Source organism: Tupaia chinensis, unplaced genomic scaffold, assembly GCF_000334495.1.
Source record: "Tupaia chinensis unplaced genomic scaffold, TupChi_1.0 Scaffold000340_1, whole genome shotgun sequence".
In the NCBI taxonomy this organism is placed as follows: Eukaryota; Metazoa; Chordata; class Mammalia; order Scandentia; family Tupaiidae; genus Tupaia; species Tupaia belangeri.
This window is the reverse complement of record NW_006159834.1, coordinates 2,624-27,150: the sequence shown is the minus strand read 5'-3', so window position 1 is coordinate 27,150 and position 24,527 is coordinate 2,624. Positions and strand designations below refer to the sequence as shown.

At 41.4% G+C, this 24,527-nt stretch overlaps 1 long non-coding RNA gene across 1 annotated transcript; it reads right to left on the bottom strand.

Annotated features, from left to right (window-relative positions):
- Positions 1-5,155: 5,155 nt before the first annotated feature.
- Positions 5,156-12,228, bottom strand: LOC106735243 (uncharacterized). Its single transcript, XR_001370634.2, has 3 exons — positions 12,075-12,228; positions 11,598-11,729; positions 5,156-5,242 (listed from the first exon to the last, which is right to left on the bottom strand). It is a non-coding gene; the product is annotated as an uncharacterized LOC106735243 (long non-coding RNA).
- Positions 12,229-24,527: the final 12,299 nt, after the last annotated feature.

The following is a 24,527-nucleotide window of genomic DNA, read 5'->3' as shown; positions in this document are numbered from 1 at the left end:
AAACGAGCCCGATTCCAGACAAGGAGTGTGCCACTTCTGGGACCTGTGGCTGATGACGCTGCTCCACTCCTACTCGTTGAACCCACGATGAAAAAGGCAGCCTCCTCTTTCTCCATCATGCTGAAGATAAAACACTATTACATAAATGCTAAGAAAGTCCTCCACTTGTCACACCCAACATCCAGTTCAAGACAGGGTCCTGCAGAGGGTTTTTTCTGAAACACATCTCAGACATAATCACTTCACTTTTTATTTTAGAGAGAGATTTTTTGCTATAGGGTGCATGTATTTGCTGGAGAGACAGGAAGCGAGAAATCACCCCCCAGGTAAGAGTGGCCATGCCACAATCCCTTCTTCTCCAGTCTTCACCCAGGATGTTGAGCATGCACACATGCACAGGTGTCTAGCATGAGTTTTAAGCCATTGGTCTGTGGTTCGAACTGCAGTCAACTACATAGAGAGTCCAGTGACATAACCAATATGCCATCTGCTGGTCCCAAACATTTCAGGGTTTTTTTTTTTATTTTATTTTAAAATAATTATTCATTTATTATCATTATTTTTCAATTTTGACCAGAAAGAGAAAGAGAAAAAGAGAGAGGCGGAGAGCAAGCCACCAGGTCTGGGACTCAAACCGTGGTCAGCCATGTGGGAGTCCAGCACCTCTAACCACCACGCCCCCTGTTGGCCCCATCAATCATTTCAGTTTTTAAGACTCAATGGGCAGTGAACATTTTAACCATCTTGCATTTTGTCTTACCACAACAACCTTGTGATATTTATGCCCTCAAAATTTTGCCGCTCAGGGAACCAGCAGTTAGCGTAATGGCTATGTCACTGGACTCCCACGTAGTCGACCACGGTTCACGTCCCGGACGCAGTGGCTTAAAACTCATGCCGGGCACGTGTGCGTGGGTGCCCAAGATCCCGAGAGGAGAATGGAGGAGAAGGGATTGCGGCGTGACCATTCCCCCTGGGGGGTGATTTCTCACTTTCTGTCTCTCTCTCTCTCTGTCTGTCTGGCTAGCACACACCCCCTATAGCGAAAACCCTCTCCCCCCCCCCCCAAAAAAAAAAGAAAAAAAAAATTTTGCTGCCCACAACCACAACAACCAGCCTCCTTAAATATATTGTGTTAGTATTATTTCCCTCCCCCCAAAAATGCACAGGAGCCTTTAGTCCCCCCTATTCCAAATGCTCATCCTAAATCCAGCATGATGAGAAAGCTCTTCCTGAGCATACCTCGTTTCCAGTAAGCCTTCTTTTCTGAGCTCATCTCGAGAGAAGCAAGCCTGCTTATAGTCAAGATGCCAACTCCAGCTTCTGAATTTTGGCCCACCTTCTCCTCACTCTCTTCTCCCAGGAATATCTTTTCTATTTCTTTTTAGAAAACTATGCCCCTTCCTCCTTCCAAATATCACTTAAAACTCAAGCTGTCAAAGACGACCTTGCAGGCAGCCCTCAAAGACTTTGGTGTCATCAGTCCTGCACGCTTTATCCAAGCACTTCCAGTCACACAGTTTACAGTTCATACTTACAGTCATAGTCCCGGGGTGAGGTGAGGGAAGTAGGGACAGCAGGGGGACGTTGAGAAACTGGGTGAGCGCGGTCCATACTTCTGCTCCCTACCAGCTGTGTGTCCTTGGACTAATCATTTAACTTACCTAATCTTTCATTGTTTTATTTGTGAAATAAAAAAGGTTATCATGAGAGTCGTGTATTCATTCAATAAATATTTGGGGGTTACTTTGGCTTTTTTAAGTTTTATTTTTTTTTTTTAGTTTTTGTTTTGTTTTGTTTTGTTTTGCTATAGGACACATGTGCTTGCTGGAAAGAGGGAGAAAAGAGAGAGAGAAAGTGAAAAATCACCCCTTGGGGGAATGGCCATGTCATATTACTTTTCTTCTATTCTCTTCTTGGTATTTTGGCCACACACACATATCTGGTGTGTTTTTCAAGTCACTGAGTCCAGGACTCAAGTCATTGAGTCAGCCGTGTGGGATCCAGCCACCTCGACCACCATGCCACTGCTGGTCCTCATTCAACAAATATTCAGTATCTCTTCCATGCCTTGAACTATTACCAGTGCCCTTGATACAATGGTGGAAATTCAAGGTAAAAATATCCAGTCTCACGGAGCTTCTAGTTTAGTGGATTAAAGGAAGAATAAATTAATGAGATCATTAACATCTTAGCACAGTTTCTCACATTAAGCACAAAATTAATGTAAGCTACTAGCAACATTTTAAGCTAAAATTGCATCATTTGAGGGGACTAGTCAATGTTTCATGGAAAAATGGAATATAGTTGAAGGGCTTTGTAAGAGTTTGTGAGAATTAAACTAAATGCTACATTTTGTTGTTGTTGTCATGATTTTTACAGAGTGTGCAAGAGGCAGAGAGACAGAGAAATGTCCTCGACAGGGTCTCCTCATGTCGCAATGCCCTTTCCTTGGTCCTCCAGTCCCTTAGCATCCTGGGCACTCTTGTGCTCTCCCAATGCGTTTTCGAGTGAGCCTGGAAGTCTGAACCTGTGGTTGACACGTGGCTTCCAGCCTCACAAGACGCTTGTGTTACACCTACACCACAGAGGCTGGGCCTGGGTGTTGCATTTAAAGGCGTGAACCCCACTGCAAGAAAACTAAAGAGTGACACGGTTTTAGCCACTTACAAAATTATGCAAATAGTCAAATAGAGCTAAAATCTAGAATTACCCGGATTGAATTGTTTTAAAAAGCAAGAGCATGCATTAGCTAATTTATGAGCCCTGGGAATTCCCCACAGCTGTCACCAGATCTTCGGCAGTGCCAATTTATTAAGAAAACAATTTTGCCTCAAGAACCTGTCATTGATTTTCTGAAAACTGTTGTCAGTTTTCCTTCTCTCTCTATGGGGTATTGAACCAGTGGCTTGTGTGTTTGGAACCTCTAATGAGGTTAGCAGTGGTTTTATAAACTCTCCTTGGAGCTCTCACACCTCTAATTGAGAATCAAGCTTGAGACTGGGCACAGCTCAGGGAATATTCTCAAAGCATTTGCTCTTGGTGGCGGCCGATTGTGCAGAAGGCTCATGGGGCCTTCTCCCTAGCACAGACTTCTGGAATTAGGGCAGGCCTGACTGCACGTGACTGAACAGAGCTCTACTCTACATTCAAACAGAAAAATAACACCAACAGTAAAAATAAACACTTGCATGGCACATGATAAGTAACAAAGCACTTTCAAATGTACAGTGTCCGAGTCACTGGAATTTGGCATTGACTTGACCTCCAGGTCATCAATGAAATGCCAAAGCTTCAGGGAAAAGATTTGACAAGAGCGAGTAAAGTGAGGTACTGTACAAACATGGGGCTCTTCCCTACCAGTATGGCATAACACTGTGGCAGCTCTCAGCGCCTAAGTTCCCAAAAATCCTAGTTAGCTTGCAGCAGTTAAACTCAGTGGAGCTGATTGTCACACAGTTGCCAATGACAGAAGCTGACCTATAAACAGAACAATTGCAGCCGATGAGCGAGGGTCTGTTTAGGTCCTTCAGGTCCACTCAGGTGTGCCCGGCCACTTTGCTCCACCTAACTCTGCCAACTCAGGGTCCCTTCAGCCTGCCAGGTAGTTCTACTATGCTTAATTCTTTGGTTTATTTAGTGGTCAGTGTAAATGCACACAGTCGCCCCCTACCTGTGGGAGTTATAATGCAAGACCCCAAGTGGATATCTGAACAGCGAATGGTATCAAACTATGCATACTGTTTTTTTCCTATACGTATATACCTAGAATAAAGTTTAACTGAAAAAATAAGCCCAGTAAGGAATTAACAACAGTAACTAACAACAAAAGAATAATTACAATGCTATGATGTAATAAAAGTTATGTGAATGTGGTCTCTCTTTTTCTTAAAATATATTTTACTGTTCCATACTCACCTCCTTTAGGCCCATGGTTGACCACCAGAAACTGGAACTGTGGGAAGCAGTATTGAGGATAAGCAGGGACTACCAAAAATGTTAATTTTTCTGACTCCCAAGTCAAGAAGAGAACTGTCGCAGCCTCTGAGCTTCCCTCGGGCTTGACTAAGGCAAGTAAAGGAACCCTGGCAGGAAGCAAGATGGTTTTCTCAGCTCTGTAAGCCTCTCCCAGGGCATACCCCAGGAGTATAATCTACATTTGCAAAGAAGAGCATCGAGTTTGTTGTCTTCACAGGGCTCCCTACTCTAGTCCCTGTGAATCTGCCTTCCCACTTTACCGCAGTAAATGGTTAAAAACCATCCAAAGATGGTCTAAAAATACCTGAGCCAAATCCAGTGCTTTTTGAGAAGGCTGAGTATACTGGTGACAGCCATGGTAAAGACGGTGCCAACATTACACGCAACAAGTCACGGCCTGACGAGCTAATTGCCCTCACTGAGCAGTAAGTGCGGTGGAGGAGGAGGGTATGCTAGTGCCTGAGACTTCACTTTTTCACACATAAAATTAAACCGCAAATGGAAACTTAACATCTTAGGAGAGCTTGTGCAAAGATACACAACTTTCCAGGAGAAAACGAATTGTTCCGATTTGCAGATGAGGGTGTCTCATGAATTAAAAAAGAACCATGTTTCATCCATTTTAAAAGCAAAAGTAAAAGGTGAAGTAGCAATGTTCTGTGTTCTTCCCCCTCGCCATGGCTTCCTGGAAGGAGCAGGTGTTCCAAAGTGATGCAGACCTGAATTTAGGTCCCTCTGCCCCTCTGTTTTGGGGTTGGTGAAACCCATGTGTATTAAGTTCGCAGCCTCAGTTTCCATACGTGTAACATTGCGAATCACATCTATTTCTCTTGGGCTGTTTTGAAATTAAATTTAGTGGAACAAGCTCACACAGGCACACACAAAGCCTGGAACCCTCCCTCGTACATAATAGGCATTTGATGTGGGTCCCCCTTCACTCTGCACTGCAGGGAGTGGAATCAAGGAATGGATGGAATAAAGGGAAACAGAGAGACACCAGAAGGGAGGATGTACATTGTAAAATCTAGTCAAAGGTTAATCAAAATAACCATATGGGGAAAAAAGGGGGAAAAAAGAAAAATTAGCTTCTGTTCCTCAAAGCTTCTCCAAATAAAAACATGGCAGCATTCACTACATTTTTCACTTGTTGGATCCTATGTACTCACCTTAAGTGACCTGAGTTACCGCTAAAGGCAGGCAAAAACCAGGTGGCTATCAAGCAGGTGATATTAATTTCTTTGGCCAGCTATGGGTTCATGTTGCTCTGAAAAATGAGTGTAGATAATACTGAGTTTTAAATCATAAAAAGGTGATACTAACAGAACATTCAAAATCAGTCCAGTGGGAGAAACAACATCCCTACTGCAGTCGTTGCTGGCTTGGCAAACCCATCGTGTCCAGCTATTTTGGTAATGCACCAGTTTGTATGCCAGGCAGGACCCACAGTGAAAGCAAGCTCAAGTGCCCTGCATATTGGAGCTACTTGGAGCACTGCTGAAAAATGAGGAGGGACAGGTGAAGAGACTGCTAAGAAGAGAAAGGAGAAGACACACAAGAGAGAATTTCTGGTGATGGTGTTTGCTGAGGGATTCTTTAAGATCTGAGCTGTCTAAGTATACAATGGGTCTTCAAAATGTTCATGAAAAATACATGTTATGAAAAATACATGTTATGAAAAACTATGCATAGATTTTTAAATATTTTCTCACCAAAATAAACTCATATTTTATTTAGTTATTTTTTGGAGAGATTTTTGCTATAGGGTGCATGTACTTGCTGGAGACACAGACAGAGACAGAGAAAGAGAAAGTGAGAAACCATCCCCCACACCAGGAGGGACAGCCATGCTGCCATCCCTTCTCCTCTCTCTTCTCAGGCTTTTGGGCACACACTCCATGTGCCTGGCGTGTTTTAAGCTGTAGAGTCCAGGACTCAAACCACAAGTTGGCCATGTGGGAGTCCAGTGACGTAACTGCTATGCCATCTGCTGGCCCTGAACTCATGTTTTATAATTACATTTTCTATGAATGTCTTCAGTTTGTTTATTTCTAACAGAGAGTACATGCACCTTACATGCATGAGAGATGGAAACACCCTCAACAGCATCTGCTAGGCCATGCTGCCTCTCCCCAGCTCTCTAGTTCATCACGATTGGTGTTTCAGATCTCCTGAGTTGCAGATCCGAACCCGTGGTTGGCCGTGCAGTGCTTCTTCCAGCACTGCAGTTTGGTATGGTACCAATTGTGCATAGAGACTGGGCCTCCCCGACGTTGGAAAGTCACCTCATAGATGTTAAATTGTATGCCCAAGCTACCTAGTAGTTCATCACCTCCAGTCTTCGGAATGTTCTAGTCACTGTATTCTGATAGACAGTGATAAGTAGAAGTAGTTCAAAAGCATAGAGTTCCATTTCCCACCTAGATTTGTCTTCAATTAAAAAAATGGCATCCTATTTGAAGGTCTTTGAGGAACCTCCACATCATTCTCCACAGTGGCTGGACCAATTTACATTCCCACCAACAGTGTAGGAGTGTTCCCCTTTCACTGCATCCCCTCTAACACTTATCATTATTTGTTTTTGTTTTTGTTTTTTTAATCTTCACCATTGTGACTGGGGTTAGGTGGTATCTCATTGTGGTTTTGATCTGCATCTCCCTTACAATGAGGGATACTGAGCATTTTTTCATATGTTTTTTGGCTGTTCATATGTCTTCCTTAGAGAGTTGTTTATTCAGCTCATTTTCCCATCTTTTAACTGGGTTAATTATTTTCTTCGGTGTAAGCTGCTTGAGTTCCCCATGTATTCTGGTTATCAGTCCCTTATTTGAGGCAAAGTTAACAAAAATTCTCTCCCATTCCAAGGGTTGTCGATTCACAGTAATTATGGTGTCCTTTGCTGTGCAGAAACTCCTTAATCTGATGTAATCCCATCTGTTTATTTTGGGGATTATTGCCTGTGCTTTGGGGGCCTTGCTTAGAAGTCTTTGCCTACCCCAATGTCTCCCAGAGTTTTTCCAGTGTTTTAAACCAGTAGTTTTATAGTTTTCCATCTTAGGTTTACATCTTTGATCCACTTGAGAGACATTGGAGGTCTCCACTTAACATATACCAACTATCCGCACTCTATGGTGGAGACTGAAAGACTGGAGAACATAAAAGCATTAAAAATTGTAATAACACTAGAGATAAAGTGGAAAGAGAGTGTGGGAAAGGAAGAGCATAGGAAAGGAAATTTGGGGGAAAATGGAGAGGTAAGACACTGTGGGGCACAGATAAGGTTTATTATCTGTTAACGAGGATGTGTACAATAGTCTCAACTGAGGTGTATATCATGCTGGGTAAAGTCTCTCCACAATCTAAATGATGTATAGCGTTTTAATGTATGAATAATAATTTTAAAAATTAATTTTAAAAATGGTAGTCCAAGCAAAAACACCACCAACAAATTTAAAAAGTAATAAAACTTCTCTAGAAGTAAGAACCTAGAGCAAGAGGTGACAGGAGAAGAAAGAGCCTTGACTCTAGGAGAAAAAAAAATAATTGCGCTTTTGCTAATTATGAGGCAGAAGCTTGTATCAGGGACCTGCGGTACTGCCTAGAGGTTCAATATTTTGCTAGAAGTGTTCACAGGACTCAGCATATAGTTGCATTCATGGCTATGATTAATTACATGAAAGATACCAAGCGAAATCAGCAAAAGAAAAGGAGCATGGGGCAGAATCGAAAGGAAGCCCAACTCCAAGAACCTTCTCCCAGTGGAACCGCACAGGGTGAGCTTAATTCCCCCACCAAGTCAAAACAAGGCATGGGAAGTGCTGTCTATCCAGGGACCTCACTGAAGACTCATTCAAGATGAAGGCTTTTAACTGGGTACTGGTCTCACGGCCACCATCTTCTGAGCCAGTATTGAAGTTGCAGACTTCTAGACAGAAAGGACACACCGAGCCTGCTCTACCTGGTTTGCTAGTTCAGACGTGGAGAATCATTCTGTTCATGGAATGGTGGGAACCACCTGCTGGTGGAGGGCCAGCCCTGCGGGCAGACTTTCTAAGGGAGCAGGCTCGGGCCTGCTGAGCTCTTCTCGTGCAGAGTTCAAGACAGTTTTTAAAATTCAAGAAAAGCATGACCTTCAGATCATTGAAGACTAGAGGTGCCAAGTGTCTGATATTTGGGTTATGCTAACATCTTTACAGTACTTTAGAAGCTATAAAATGTACTTTTCTCTGTGCAATAGTTTATCTTTACAGCAATGCTGAGGAGTATTATCACCCATAAACTCACAGACAAGGGTTCCCAGGGCCATCAAGGTTGAATGACGTTCTTACAGCCTCTCATTCAGGGTCTCGTGGAGCTGCTTCCCACTCACATCCACAGACATTGGCGCCACACCATTTCTCAGCTTGTGACTCAAATTCCACCCTCGTGTCAGGGACCTTTCCATTCCCGCACCTTTCTAAGTCCAGTAATGAGACTGCTGCAAAAGGGTGACAACAATATTTCCAGTCCCCCTTGCTGTTCTGGGGACTTGTTTTTCCCTCAAGGTGGGAAGCCTACACCTCTTAGCTTTGAGCCTGGTCAGCCTTTATGACGGGCTCAACAAACAGAATGTGGCAGAAATGACATCATGTGGTGGCTACGGGGGCTGGGGAATAGAAGGTGTCCCGCCTCTTCCTGGAGTATGCTCTCTCTCTCTCAAAGAGCACCTGGAAGTCTGAACTGACAAGTAAGATATGCAGCTCTACCCTGAAGCTACTGTGGAGAAAAGCCATGAGCGAAGTGGACAGAGATGGACGGAGATGCCCAGGAGCCACAGCTGTTCCAGCCCCCAGGAATTTGATCCTCCTCAAACCAGACCTGAAATGCAAGTGACTGAAACTTCAGGTGATTTCACCCCCTAGCCTTCCAGCCACTCCAGCTGATGCTCACAGGGACAGAAACAAACTGTCCCCACCAAGCACTATCCAAATAAGAGAGCCATAGCAAAGTAAAAGCGGCTGTTGTTTTCAGCTATTCAAGTTCTTTACATTTTAGTCTGGTTTATTGTACAGCAATAGATAATGAGTGAGGACACTGATAGGACACCAGATGCCTGTGAAAGGAATTGGGGCCCTTCAGATGGTGGAATGGTTACGTAGCTGGACTCCCATGCAGTCGACCACGGGTCGAGTCCCAGACCCAGCATCTTAAAACTCATACCAGGTGTGTGTGCATGCATGCCCAAAATCCTGAGAGGAGAATGGAGAAAGGAATGCAGCGTGGCCATCCCTCCTGGGGGATGATTTCCTGCTTTCTGTCTCTCTGTCTTTCTCTGGCGAGCGCATGGGCCCTATAGTAAAGACTCTCTCAAAAAAAGAATTTTTTTTAAATGTTAAAATTTAAAGAAAGTGAACATTTAGACTTATTTTCAAAGAATACATTCAACCTGATATCCATAGCATATGCAAATGTGAAGATATTTTATATTTACGTTATACATCTCATTTTTGCAGGCTAAAATGCCCTTAACACAGCAAACATCAATGCCAACCATCAACATATGAATAAACCTGAATTTTTGTGCATAAAGGTTGAACTTTTTACACAAAGGAGATTATTTAATATTTTCAGAGGATGAAATCATACCTAAATAGGTCTTGTTAGTCCCATAATAATTACCTTCACCACCAAACTGGGCATATGGCCTCAATGAATGGAGCCGTGTACTTCCTGGTAGACATTAGCACCTATTTCTTCAAACATTTTAACTGAACCTTTTGAGGGGTAAAACCATTAGGCCCCTTGCAAAGTGAGTCCAGCCCCTGGAGGCTGAAAAGTCCTAGAAACTCATGGTTTTCATCAAAGATGGAAGTGATGGGGTGGAATGGTGAGATTTGGAGCCAGATCTTGAGGTTAAGAAAATTTCTAGTCACCCTAGCTGGTGGAACCACCCAGTGAGCTAACACAGGGGTGAATCAAAACTAGGTTTGGATAACAGGAAAGGCTAGGAAGAGGAGGCAGTCATCATTACTGGGGAGAGAACAGAAAGTAGGGTTTTCTCTTTGCCTCATGATGAGCGTCACTGGGACACTTTCTGGGACAGATCTCAGAAACACACTTACAGTTCTGCGGAGAGGTGGTCTCCCCTGCTCACCAGGGTGGCTCCAAGAATCCTTACAGTGAATGAGAAGTCCCTGGCAATGAGGCAGGTGCCCCGTCACTGGACACCTGGCATCACACTGATGCCTGGGATCAGAGGAAGAGTTTCCCGTGTTCCACACTCACAGGAGACTGGCCTTGCTTTTTCTTTAGAAAGAGCAGAATATGAACACAGCCTAGTGCGCCCACCGGCAGAGGTAGGGGCAGAGGGTGCTCTGCACCGTTGTAAAAAGTGAGCCTGCAGAAGGCACTCCTAGGCCTTGTGTCTCCACATTTCTCTCAAGTTTTCGTTAAAAATTAACTTTCAGAGAAACTTGTTACCAACAAAACTCAGGGTCAAATCGTGAACCATGGATGCAACAGGATAATGTAAATTTTCAGAACAAAAACAGGCATTTTAATTATGACAATAATTACAACTGTTTTTCATTTACCCTCTGCCCCCAGATACCCTCGACTCTCACCTCCCAGAATGTCTTACAGCCTCCAAGGATTTACACAATTTTTGTATGAAGGAATCTTTTTTGGTGTTTAGGGAGGATTTTAGAAACAATGCTTTGTGCTATCTTATTAATCTGGCCTTTTAATGATATTTCAATAGTTCTTTTTATAAGCTTTCGTGATATACAGAATTCTCAGAGGCTCCCCCATTCCAATATCCCCACCTTCTGGTATACACACCCTGCCTAGTAACCCCCTTGCTTTGAGTGGAGGCAGAACCTGAGAACAGGTTCCCAAGAGATGATGTTACATGGTTTCAAGACTGTTACAAGAGGCTGGAGAGATTCCACTCTACACTCTGAAGATAAGCCCCTATGTATTGAGAAGGCCATGTGGCAGGACTTGAAGATCTCAGAGGCTGAGAGTAACCTCTAGCCAACAATCAGCAAGAAGGCAGGACCTCAGTCCTACAACCATGAGGAACTTAATTCTGCCAACAACGTGAATGAGCTCAGTATACATCGTAAGCTCCAGAAGAGAGCACTACCCAGAAGGCTCCTTGATTTCAGGCTGGCGAGACCCTAGGCAGAGGATCCATCTATATGGTGACCAGACTTCTGAACTATGGAAGATGAGACACAGAAATGGGGGTTGTGTTAGCAACTAAATGTGTAACTTCTAGAACTTTCTATTCCTCCTCTGAGTCTTGTTTTCAACATATCACATAGCTCTAACCACAGGGTATTTATGTTTTATATTACAATTTTTAAAGCATGAACATTTCTGGAAGTTGGACACAATCTGAATACCTTGTGTGTGTGTTTATCTGCTTCGTCCTGGATACCTATATCCTAGTACAATATGTCTTCCACCTTGCGCTTCTTCCTCGTGTGTTCATGAGAAGAGAAATGCAGAACCAGAAGATGTATTTTTATTTAAGGCAGGGAAAGGTGCCATTTGTGCTGACCAAGGGTGGACGCCCTTCCTGCCCCATTTCCTGTACCTGTAACCCTCTATTACACACATGTGTATCCATTTCTTACCTCAGCTGTTTGTGGCTATCCGGATGGCCAAGGATACCACTTATCCTGGCCCTGGAAGTGCTGTCAGGGGGCAGGAGGAAGCCTCTGTCCTCACTTGGCGTCTTCTCTGCAGGCCCTGTGCAATTTCAGTTACTAGATGAAAACAAAGTGGTGATGAAATCAGCTGTTGGTTATACTTTCCAGAGCAAGACACGTCTAACCTTACTGTCATTTGCAACCATGTGGGACATTGTCAGCATGGAATATAAGGAGTTGGCCCAAAATACATAAATTATTTAGCTGAACGAAGCCATCCTTTATCTAGTTTTAATGTAGGGCATATTCCCTGAATAGTTTACAACTGAGAACCTCCGTTCTTTTCCCATTTACAGCAGCAGCTAAGCATGCCACATTGAGCCCTGAGATTGGCAAACAGCAAATGGCTCGTCACGTTGAGTGTGGGCCATGCAGTCAGCTTCGGCAAGTTCCTCAACCCACCTGAGCTTCAGCTTCTCACTCGTAGCACGGAGACGATGCTGCTGCCCAGATCGCGTGTTTGTTTTCAGAATTGAACAAGGTAAGGCCTCTCTATTTGTCCTCGTGCTGTCCTCCTCTGTGCTTTGCCCTTCTCCGGCCCCCTTCCACACTGTCTTCAGCATCCGTAACTGTTTTCATGGCTTTTATATCCTCCAATGTGTCTTTCTCTATGTGATCCAATGTACTATAAACAAGATTATGAAAATAATAAATTAAATTTTAAAAAAGGAAAGAAACAGAATTAAATGAGGTCATGTCTATGGATGGCCTCACTGCATCACTCCAAGGACAAGCCACGCAACGAGCCAACTAAGCAAGTTCCATATGTATCCTTGTTTTTCCTGGAGAGAGAAAAAGACTCATTTAGGATGAACTAGAGCAATCTGATTCTGGACACTGCTGTTTAATACTATGGGGACAGTCTTTCACCCATGTAGTGGTAGAGAATGCTACTTCATTAAGCATCTGCTTGTGCTGGGTACTGTCTTCCCAGTCAATCTGTGTTATGTATGTAGAACATCTCTGTGACTAAGTACTATTAATCCTGTTCTATAGCTGGAGAGATGGCAGTGGAGAGCGATCACTGGCACGTAGCGGAGAAGTGGAAGCTCTTGCACTCGCATCCTGTCTATTGCTTATCATATTACATGCAGTTTTGATTACATGGATTGACTTATTTACAACTTCTAATTGGTTGTAACCTAATTAACCATCTCTCATCAAATTGCACCTATTGCTTACTAAGACATTTTATAACAATTCCATGTATAAACTCACGCAGCATTTAAAATTGAGTTAATTCTACCAATTCCTAAGAGATCCCCAACCATAGCCACTTGCCCTCCTGCTATAGGTTGAATTGTGTCTGGTCAGAAAAGACACATTGGGCAGTCATAACCCCCAGTACTTCAGAATTTGACTTTCTTCGGAAATAGGGCCTTTGCAGAGGTAGGCAAGTCAAAATGAGCTTAGCAGTGTAGGCTCCAATCCAATAGGATTGACATCGTTATAACAGGGAATGATTTTGACACAGAGACAAGACACATACAGAGGGAAAGTGATGTGGACAGAAGTTGAGAGAAGACAGTTATCTATAAACCAAAAAGAAAGGTTTGCAACAGATCCTTCTGTCATACCCCTCAGAAGGAACCAACCTGGCCAACAACTCAACCTCAGACTTCTGGCCTTTAGAACCGTGAGACAGTAAGTGTCTACTTGGGAAATCACTCAGTTAACTGTACTTTGTCAAGGCAGTCCGGATGAACTAATATACAACCCCCCACCAGCAACGTTGACCCTGCCTGTTCTGATCTGATACATCATTGTATTTGCTTTTGCAACTGAATATTTATTCTCTTTATCCATTTTTTTTCCCAAGAAGAAATGCTATTGGTGGTTATTGTGTGGTCCTATCACTAGAATCCCTGTAGGAAAAGCTTTCCAGAATAACTGGATAAATATTTGATTAAAAAAAAAAAAAAAAGGAAAAACAACAGGAAAGATGTAAAAAAAAAAAAAAAGTTAATGTGCTAGACAGAATAGAAAATCAGTGAGCAAACCCATCTGAATTGATTAGAAAATTCATGTCCCAAAGAAATGTTTGGAAAAACTAACATGGACATAGTTTGAAGGACCTTTGGAAAAGTCTGAACTTTAATTGTCAATCCTGAGGAGACAATGAAGAGTTCTGATTGTTTTCTTCTGTCTGGTTATAATGGTTACAGTGTTATAACAGTTGCAGTCATTTTGGGAAATACTTTTGGTCCTAGGGTTTTTTTTTTTTAATTTTTAAATGATCTTTTAAACTTATTTTATACATTCAATCACTGTTCATTACCACAGCTTGTAAAATGAATTTTCCCAGCATACACTGCACACCAGTTAGAGATAGCATACACTTTGTCGTCAATAGATAGTCTTCTATTTCTGGGTACCTTAAATGTCTTGCCTCTCTATTTCATAGTTTTAAAGGTAGACTGGAAAAAAGACCAGAGTCATGGAGACCAGATGGGATGTTATGAAACAGCCATCGGCTGAAGTATTAAAGACTTAGACAATAATGATGCCATAGCCATGGGAACATGTATGTGGAAAGTGTTACGAAAGAATCAACAGGTCTTACTGGAATGTGAGACGACCTTGAGTTCTCCAGCTGGCAAAAGCAAAGTTGATTCATCTGAGAGTGAGAAGGAAAAACAGTGCTGCATAACATTTTCTATTTCAGGTTTTAATAGTGACTAACAAAATAGTAATTGTTTCTAATAAAAAAAATGTGTGGTTAGTAATCTCCTTCGACACAACACTGAATGAATTCCACAAAATTTAGACTGTTTAAATTCTGGGTTATGTTTGTTAAGATTATATGCCAAATTGGGGGGCCAGCAAATGGTGTCGTGGTTTAGGTGCTGAACTTCCACATGGCCAACTACAGCTTGAGTCCCAAGCCCAGCAACTTGAAACTCACACCAGGTTATGTGTGGGTGCATGACCAAAATCCCAAAAGGATAAGGGATTGAGGGATGGACATTCCACCTAGTGGAATGATTTCTCACTTTCCCTCTTACTCTCTCTCTCTCTCCCCCTGGTGAATGCACTTGCCCTATGGCAAAACCTAAACAAAACAAAACAAAAAAAGTGATGATATGTGAAGTATTTAACCTCTTTTGTTGCTATTTTTGAGGGAGAGGCTCACTGTTTTCTTTATAAAGTGAAGAAAAATGTTGTTTTTCTTTATGTCAAAAAACAACACTGGTTGTTTACATAGTAGTGATCAAACCAGGATTCCTATAGGCACTTGTGCATGCACACACACACACACACACACACACTCACACTCACATTCACGTACTATCATATAAAGCTTCTGAGAACTCTATTATAAATTACTCTTTTAGTGCTTTCCAGGAGTGCCATGAATCTTAGTAAACATCGAATTATAGCCTAAATAACAGCCATGAATGCATTCATCTTCGTTTTTCTAAATAACCTTTAATATCAGCTGGACTCCCTTAATGGAGAAACACCTGAGCAGTTGGGTAAGGATTATAACAGGAAGATTGCTGACCTCACGTCTCTACGTCAATAATCTGAACATTGTGAAGGACTACAAAAGTCCTGAGCTATTATTATCTTCTTCCATTTGATTCATTTGGTGCAAATAAAATGCAGAAAATGAGATGAGGACAACAGAAAGCAAGAAAATGCTATATAAATGTCAAGGGCAATTGAGAATTTTGAAAAGGAGAGAGCAACCTTGATTGTGGCAAATATTTATTTGTAGAAATGTAAACATCAAAATTCTGGACCTATTTCAAAACTGTCACAACTCTAAATGTGATGAAGCTTTCTGAACCCCAAAAGCCATAAAGTCATAGTTTGTTATTATAGTACATTCTTAAATCTCAAATCATTTGGATGTTACCTTTTCAGGCACACAATTCTAAGTTTGTTGTTTTTTTTTAAACTTTTTGGCTGTAGTTCATGTTTCAGTCTAGGCCAAGCAAGTAAAGATCTCACTGAAGTCTAGAAATGAAATCTTTTCAATTTATTGGGGGAAATATGAAAAGAAACAACCTTTGAAAAATGCTGATGAAATGTAATTTTCCCCCCATAATAATTTTCTGGCATTTATGACAAAGATCCTCTGTTACTTATAACTTCCCCTGAATTTCATTCTTGGCTTAGTTGCAACCCAAAGAACTGACAGTGGAGAGATATTCATTTATCTCTGAGTGGTGAGGGAGCTGTTTTTCAAGTGAGACAGAAGCAACGAGTGTTTGGAACACCTCATACTTCAATGAAATCCAATTTTCTTTTACAGGTTTCACTCAGTAGCAAGAAGGCACTCACATTGAAATGCTTAGATTCTAACAGCATCTATAAAAGAGAAAAGACAGTCTACAATGATGTTTAGGGTTTTTTTGTTATTTGCAAATGTACTTTCATCTTGTCCGGTTCTAGTGAATTCTAACCACTGAGACAAGATTGCAGACTTCTAATGATTTCCAGAGAATTATGTTACCAGTAGCTTTATGTATCCATCATGTCTGAACTCTCTGGGTTTTGTGGAAGCACACTGCCAGGGGTTTGCTGGCAGACTGAAGTAATATTTACAGCAAATGATTAGATGGTAGAGAAGCAGGATTTCAATTCAATGGTATGACATGTAAGACTGGCAAGGAGATGTTAAAGTTTTCAAAGAGCTTCTTGGATTTAACAAATATTTAACAGGTACCTATGGCATGTCAGGGCGTCAAATGTCTCCCTGTCTAGTCAAAAAATCACCTTAGGCTACCTGGTAGTGAAAGCTGGAAAACCTGTACCCTTTGTGTTAAATCAGAGAGACACTGAGAAGAAAATCAAACACAAAGACGTTGTTTATAACACTGGAGGTCTCTGTGGTCCACTGTGAGACCTACAACCACCACCTAGAACCATTGTCAAGGATTTCCAAATCTGAGGGATCACTCATGGAGGCATTAGCAAGCCTTGTGCACGTGTAAGTATGTATGAGTTGTTTCAACACTTGAAAGAAAGTCAAATATATGTGAAATATGACAAGAGCTTGAATTCACCTAATAAAATGATATTCTGTGTTTAGAAAGAACAACATCAGGGACCAGCAGATGGAGTAATGGTTACCTCACTGGACTCACACATAGTTGACCTTGGTTTGAGTCTGCCTCACTCAACTCATGCTGGGCTCATGTGCCTGTGTGCCCAAAATCCCAAGAGGAGAATGGAGGAGAAGGGATTGTAGTGTGGCCATCCCCCCTTTGGGGGCGTGGGGGTGATTCCTTGTTTTCTGTCTCTCTGGCAAGCATACATGTCCTATAGCAAAAATCTATAAAAAAAAAATAAGAAAGAAAGAAAGAAAAGAAAGAACAACATAACAACATCATTTAGTAGTAGGAAGATCAGGTCACTCACTCTCTTTCAATCTCTGGATTTAGGAAATATGTGAAGGTAGGTCTTAGATACAAACAGCCAACTTTCAGGAGCCCCTGTAGTTAATTATGTCCAGATAATGTGCTACATGTATCAAGATTCTGCCATAGGCTTTAATGATGGTTGACAGTTAGTAACATATGAATCTACTTAACCTCAAAGTGGAGTCTCAACTACTCTCTGACTCTCTTTCTCTCACTCTCATCCTCTCTTCACTGACCCCACTGTAGAAGTGACTACAAATTAACTAAGTTCTATAAGCTCAGTTGATTCTCACAATAACCTCATGAGATTTATACTATCAATATCTATGTTTTATTTATGTAAAAAATTAAGGCCATGGTTAAGACAATTTGTGATAAAACTGGGATTTCAACTTGACAAAGATCTAATAACAGCTGATATTTTTGCACCTGATATTGGACACTTTGTTACTCCAATACTAATAGAGTTTATCAACAAACCAATTTTATAAAAAAGGAAATTATAGGGATCAGCAGTTGGCATAACGGCTATGTCACTGGACTCCCATGTAGTTGACTGCGGTTCAAGTCCCGGACCCGGTGGCTTAAACTCACATTGGGCATATATGCATGCATGCCCAAGATCCCGTGAGGAGAATGGAGGAGAAGGGATTGTGGCATCGCCATCCCTCCTGGGGGAAGGGGGGTAATTTTTTCCTTTCTGTCTCTCAGTCTCTCTCTGTCTTTCTGGCATGCACATGTACCCTATAGCTAAAATCTCTCTCTCAAAAATAAAGGAAGTTCTATGCAGTGAAGATATGATTGCTGGTGAAGTCTTATTCTGGAAATAAAGGCTATTGAATCAGAACAAGTCTAAGTAAACCTTCCTAAGTACTTGTGAATAATCTGTGAACAATCTCCTAGCAATGGTTCAATCAAAAATTGATCATAATGCACCGTCTTTCACCAGCAATGGTCTTTGTTGCATGGCCTGTGATGAAGTAACCATCCTTTCACTCTATGTCCGCAGCAATGAGTATCACAAGGATATTTTAGCCTATAATTCTACTCAAAGGAAATGTCATTATTATTTAATTTCCCAAGCAGCTTTGCTATTATTTGATAGAATAGGGCATTTGCCATTTTGAATATTTTGTTCATTGGTTTTTGGTCTTGGTTTTGAACAAGAGAAGTCACGTTAGTAATGACTGATGAAATCAACAGAGGTTTGCAGTTTAGTCAGTAGTAAGATGTGCAGCTCTGTATGATGTGATTTTTCTTTTCTGACATAGCAACATTTTTGTTAGGAAAGAAAAACTGAACAGGACTTATGTTTCTCTGCAATCTAATTCTAGTTTCTTCCATTCACTCCTTTCTTTCTCCCTCCCACTGCCACATTGCTGGAAGGGGTGAATGGTCCCTGAGATCTAAATATACTCAACTCTAATCATATTGCTGCAGAAATTACTAGTAAAATTGATCTATAACTTATTGGAAACATCCAGCATTTGAGTTCTGCGAGGAAACCGTATTTTCTCTTTTCTAAATCCTGAGATGCCTGCAGGAGAGCAAAAGAAAATCTGGTAATACAGAGATCTAAAAGATTCAGTAGAAATGAAAATGATGACATTGACACTTTCTTTTTCCTCTTCCTAGGGAATGAAAAATCCTTGTGAATTTTCCTCCTACATAACAGAATGATGTGGGATTCTGCTGCTCGCTTCCTCCCTATTCGTTATGTCTTCAGGGACTTTCATCCCCACTAATGTGCGTGTTATATAAAATGGGGTTGATTGACCTGCCTCTCGTGGTAGCTAGAGTTTGTAGCTTTGTTTTATTAATCAGTGTGTGCACTCGGCTGGGAATTAGCAGGAGCTGCTAGCTTTATTAGCATTGAAGCTGAGCTTCCTCAACCACTAAGGGACATAGCAAATCAATGTTCACAAAGATGCCCTGATCCTCACCTCCATCTCCACCTCCACCTCCCATCACTCACAACACCCTCCACAGTTATCAGCTAATGGTGAAATGGCAATGAACATTCTGGAAATTAGCCTGTCTCCCCTACCCACATACAGACACTACACATGCAAACACACATGTTTCCTGCAACAATATCCCAGTCTGGAAACTAACAAGAGCTATTATAACCAACCATTGACATGGGGCATGCAGATGGGAGGTGATGGGAAGGAACGATTGTCCTACAGTTTGTAAAGGAGGTCTGTCTTCTCTGAGAGATGAATCGTGCTCTAAGCCTTATGTTCTTTTCCCAGGGTCTCATATTCCAAACCTTCTGTCCTTTCTGCTTGGTCACAGTAATCCAAGTATAGCACGGGTCACCTCTGCTGGTAAGTCATTACACATTCCAACTTGGGGTGCCCTGACAGCCTTCTGATAGCTAAAACCTGCAGCAACATGGTTTCACCAAAGCTGATTCTGGTTGCTCTGTTCTTCCTTTTCCATGAAACACTAGTCTACTCAAGGAACAAGGAGTGAGAGAAGAGACAAATTGAGATGGATAAGATTTCAGTGGAAATTGTTTTCCAGGCTTTGTATGGCCTGACAGACGACAAAAAAAAAAAAAAAAAAAAAAGGGGGGGAACTCTAGATACAGAAATTTCACCATCAAAGGCCAAGTCTGGCAACTACCCATTTCCAAGTCTTCTTTACTTACACAGACTTCTTATATTTTTACCGCAATCAGCTTTATTTTATTTCATAGTTTCCTAGCCTCATTTATTACAAGTATTTGCATTTTGAGTATCAAAAAATGCTACAAAGCTCCTTAGTACATTGTAAATGAAATTTCTGGGTTTTTAGGATGCAAATTTCTCTGTGTCCCACCATGCTAGAAGGCAATGTCAGTATTTTATCTGATTCTGGCTTCTTTTTTCCGAGAGAAGTTCATCATAATCTATTCTCTCTGGACTCGCTGCTGGCTTCCTTTTCCCAAGGTCAATTGACTTATTTTTGTAGGCTAAACAACAAAAAAAAAAAAAAAAAAAAAAAAAAGGGGGGGAACTCTAGATACAGAAATTTCACCATCAAAGGCCAAGTCTGGCAACTACCCATTTCCAAGTCTTCTTTACTTACACAGACTTCTTATATTTTTACCGCAATCAGCTTTATTTTATTTCATAGTTTCCTAGCCTCATTTATTACAAGTATTTGCATTTTGAGTATCAAAAAATGCTACAAAGCTCCTTAGTACATTGTAAATGAAATTTCTGGGTTTTTAGGATGCAAATTTCTCTGTGTCCCACCATGCTAGAAGGCAATGTCAGTATTTTATCTGATTCTGGCTTCTTTTTTCCGAGAGAAGTTCATCATAATCTATTCTCTCTGGACTCGCTGCTGGCTTCCTTTTCCCAAGGTCAAATTACATTCAGCTAAACATGGAGAAATTTAAAGTCAAGAATGGCCTACCAAGGAAACCCCACGTAATCGTGAATCCTGATTTTAATCAGTAGTTTCAGCTTTTTCACTAAGTAAATCTTTATGCCAGAATGCTCATGAGACAATCCTGAAGTGTCATTAGCATAATTGTGCAGCCCTAGGGATTAAGAGTAGGACAGGTCTGGGCTCAAGTCCAGTTCCTCACTAACAAGCCTTGTGACCTTGAGGCAGTTACTTCATTTATATGAACCTCAGGTAGTAGCTCTTTTATTTAGCTTTCATGAGGATTAAATACGCTAAGGCAGAAAGAATGGTTTGTTTAATGCCTGAAATATGATGAGGACTCAATAAATATTCCCCAATGTTATCCTTTCTCCTGCAGGCCTACAAAGAAACAGAATTTACACAAAATCCAGACTAGCACCTGAATCCATACTGAGTTAGCAGATAGTAGAGCAAGACTTTCAGGTCTGAGATAATGAGATTTTTTTTTTTAACCTAGAATTCTATATTCAGTCACATTATAAATAAGGTATGCCCATATGGTCAAAGACCACCATACCTTTAATTGAACAAGACAGGAGCAATTGATAGTTACTGTGACCAGGAAGCCCACCTCCCACAGGGAACCATGAGCTCTGTAAGAGGGTATTAAATGGGTCCTTATAGGATTTAGGCTTATACTGAGTGACTTTGGAGGAGTTTAAAGAAGTAAGAGTTTCGGTGCTGTCATGAGGTAAAAATGATCCTATGATTAGTTATCTTGATCATTTTCATCTAAGATTCAGGGGAGATGGAACAGGTAAGTTCTAACATTTAATTGATATGAAGCAATGTGACGTTATCAGGGAGAGAATGTTGTAGGTTTTTGTGGTTTGTTCAGTGTTCGTGTGGTGGTCTGAGCCCAGATACAGTTATGAAATGATACTGATTTTATTTGCTTTATCATAGTCACAGGGTGACCTTGTCTAATGTTGGTGTTCTGTGGAAAGGTCTATGTTAACAAGGGAGCATCGCTGTTAGAAACAGGCCTGCCTCCAGCTCACAGCACCTGTCCCTGCTCAGGAGGTAGGAAGGATAAGAACATTCTCTAACATTCACTGACTCACACATTTTACCTTGCACACACTTTTTTCTAGGAAGTTACTTGAGGACATGCAAAGCAAAATAATGGAATGAAGCAAGATAAGGGAAGATTTAGAATCCAAGAAACATTGACACCAACCTAGGGAAACCAGTCCAGATCAGAGAAAGGATGAGAGGGTCTGTGAGAGGGAAAAGTATAAAAACAGGTCAGTAGAATATCTGGCTGAAATACCAAACTGAAAATATAGAGATTATGATAAATTCAAATAGCGTAAGGAATAACAAGGGAAATTAGATTGTATCTAAAGCAAATGTAATTAAACTACGCTTTCCAGCTGCACTCTGCAATAGTTAAATAATGAAAATATTTTTATTTTCTGTAAAGGATGATGTATATGCTTTGTCTTCATCAATATGCAATGTATGTATGCTCTGACAAAACCACAGCGCATGCTGTTAAGATGTACAATGATTAAACGTAAAAAAAATCAATCCATCAATAATAAAAAAGAAAACATTTTTATTAAGTTTTATTAGAAATAAGTAATAGACAAAGATTAGAAAATTTCAATATGAATTATAGAATGTACTTAATCTCTGACAGTATCAAAATAGAAGGTGCAATGACAGAAGTGAATGGAGGGAAAGGAGAGAAGAGCTGAAGGAATCAAGGGGACACCCATATCAGCCACCTGAAAATGGGGGTCTGGAGAACTGAGGACAATTTTGCTACTAAATTATTGCAACTAAATAGTAATCAAAAGTCTGACATTCTTTACTCTATATTAAGTAAGAGTAAAAATATAGCTTAGAATCATTTTCTTTTCTTTTTGGAGAGTTTTTTGGTATAGGATGCATGTACTCATCAGAGAGACAGAGAGAAAACTAGAAATCGCTCCTACATTCCAAATCACTCCAATTCCATAGTGTAAACAGGTACTTTTCATACTGATGGTGACTTGAACCAAATGTAGGGGAAGGCCATGCCACAATTCCTTCTCCATTCTCCTCTCAGGATTTTGGGCACGCATACACATGTGCCTGGCGTAAGTTTCAAGCCACCAGGTTCAGGTCTCAAACCATGGTTGGCCATGCGAGAGTCCAGTGACATACCCATTACACCATCTGCTGATCCCTCAAATTTTTTTCTTTGAATTTTATTTTATCTCTTTCATGAGAGAGACTGTGTGTGAGTAAGAGAGGCAGGCACAATGGAAGATCTCCTCTCCCCCAGCTTTCCCGTCAACCAGGACTGGAGGCACGCATGCACGCACCCAGCATGCTCAGGTCATCCCAAGATCTAAACCCTGCTCAGCCATGTGGCTCCAGTATTGCAGAGTGGCATGGCATCACCACCACCACTGTGGCTGGGCTTACAATATGGTGAAAGATAAAAGACACAAACAATTTCAAAACTGTAATACAGTGCTCCAAGATCTGGATCCTTCAGAGTTTGCTAACAACTTTTCATTATGAGGAGATTTTTTACATGTTCTACGTCATGGATATCATTGAAACCAAGTGCGTGGATTTACAATAATACCTGTGCCTTCACCTGACCTTCCCTGACCTGAAGTACATGAAGCCAGAGGCTGGGCATGACCTCACATCGCCTGAGTGGAGTTTCTGGCAGAACCCACTGCATGTTCAGAAACAGCACCTTCCACCCACCTCTGCGGACCCAGGACCCACAGTCTGTACCGAGAATGGCAGCCAGACACGTGTGCGCCTCCTTTCCATGGAAGCCCGCCAGTGCTACCACCCTTGCTGATGTTCAGATTCCAAGACTTAGCTGAAGGCCACAATATCGAATAATACTGAATGTCCGAATGTGCGGTCCAGGATAGACCTTCCCGAAGGGGAGTGAGGTCTCTGTTTGGAGATACCTATTCTACTGATAGTTACCTTTTGAACACTTAGCGTAAATTTCTCCTTCCTAATAGCTCTTTGGTTAATGAGTAATTACCACCTCCCCACTGGGTACAATTTAGTAGGACAACCATGCCTAGACCAGGGGAAGGTTTATGACCCAGTGTCAGTCAACAGGGTGCTCTTTCCATAAAATCCAAATCTCTAGCAGAGAGGCCAGCTCACCGAGAGCTTTCCAAGGACAGGCTGCTCTGCAAGGAAGCATAGTTATGGCCTCTGCCACTCAGCTTTCACGGGGACTTGAGATCCATCTGTGTCTAAAGTTGGGTCTCCAGCTTCCCGTTAATCCTGTGAGAACAAGCAGTCTTGACTGAGTTAGCGTTTTCCACAGAAATCAGGATTCCATCGTGTAAACAGATACTTACATACCCACTGATAGCAACTTTAACCAAGTGTAGAATAATGCTACCATAAACTGTAGCTGCTATTTATCATATGAAAGTAAGAGGGAGGAAAGAGCGACTTCTTTTCTTTCTCAATGTATGATGGTGGATGTTATCCACATGTGAATTAGAAGGGGAGAAGGAACAAGGAGAGAGCTGTTGGGTGTGCTCAGGACCTCATGCAATCCTCCACGTGCTAACCGGAATTCCAGAACAAAGCAGAATGCAGCCATGACGTCATTGTAGACAATCATTTCGATCCTTTTTTCTCTAAAGAAAAGGAGTAAACCTTTCACAAGTGATGATAAATTAGCCACCCTAAGTAACAAGCCCATTGATCTAACTCTCGCCTTATCATGTCACAACAATGGTTTTAACACTGAGTTTAAGAGCTGTGACCTTAACTGAGGGAGGTAAATACGTTTAAAAAATCATCTCTTCAAGCTAATCCTATAGTAGTGGGGAAAGCAAGAAGGAAATTAAACTTCCCAGAGAATCTTCTAATCCATTACTGCTTTACAAAGAAGGCTGTTAGGAATTAAGACCATAGAGACAAGGAGAGCAAATAACGAGAGTAAATTAGTGGGGGTGGGAAGGCACCGAGCAGAACGGGAAGGTGGTATCTAAAGAGGAAAGAGAGTTTAAGTACAGGGAGAGAGGACTGAAGAGTGCAATATAGAGTAATAGTGAACAGGTTGATAAAAATC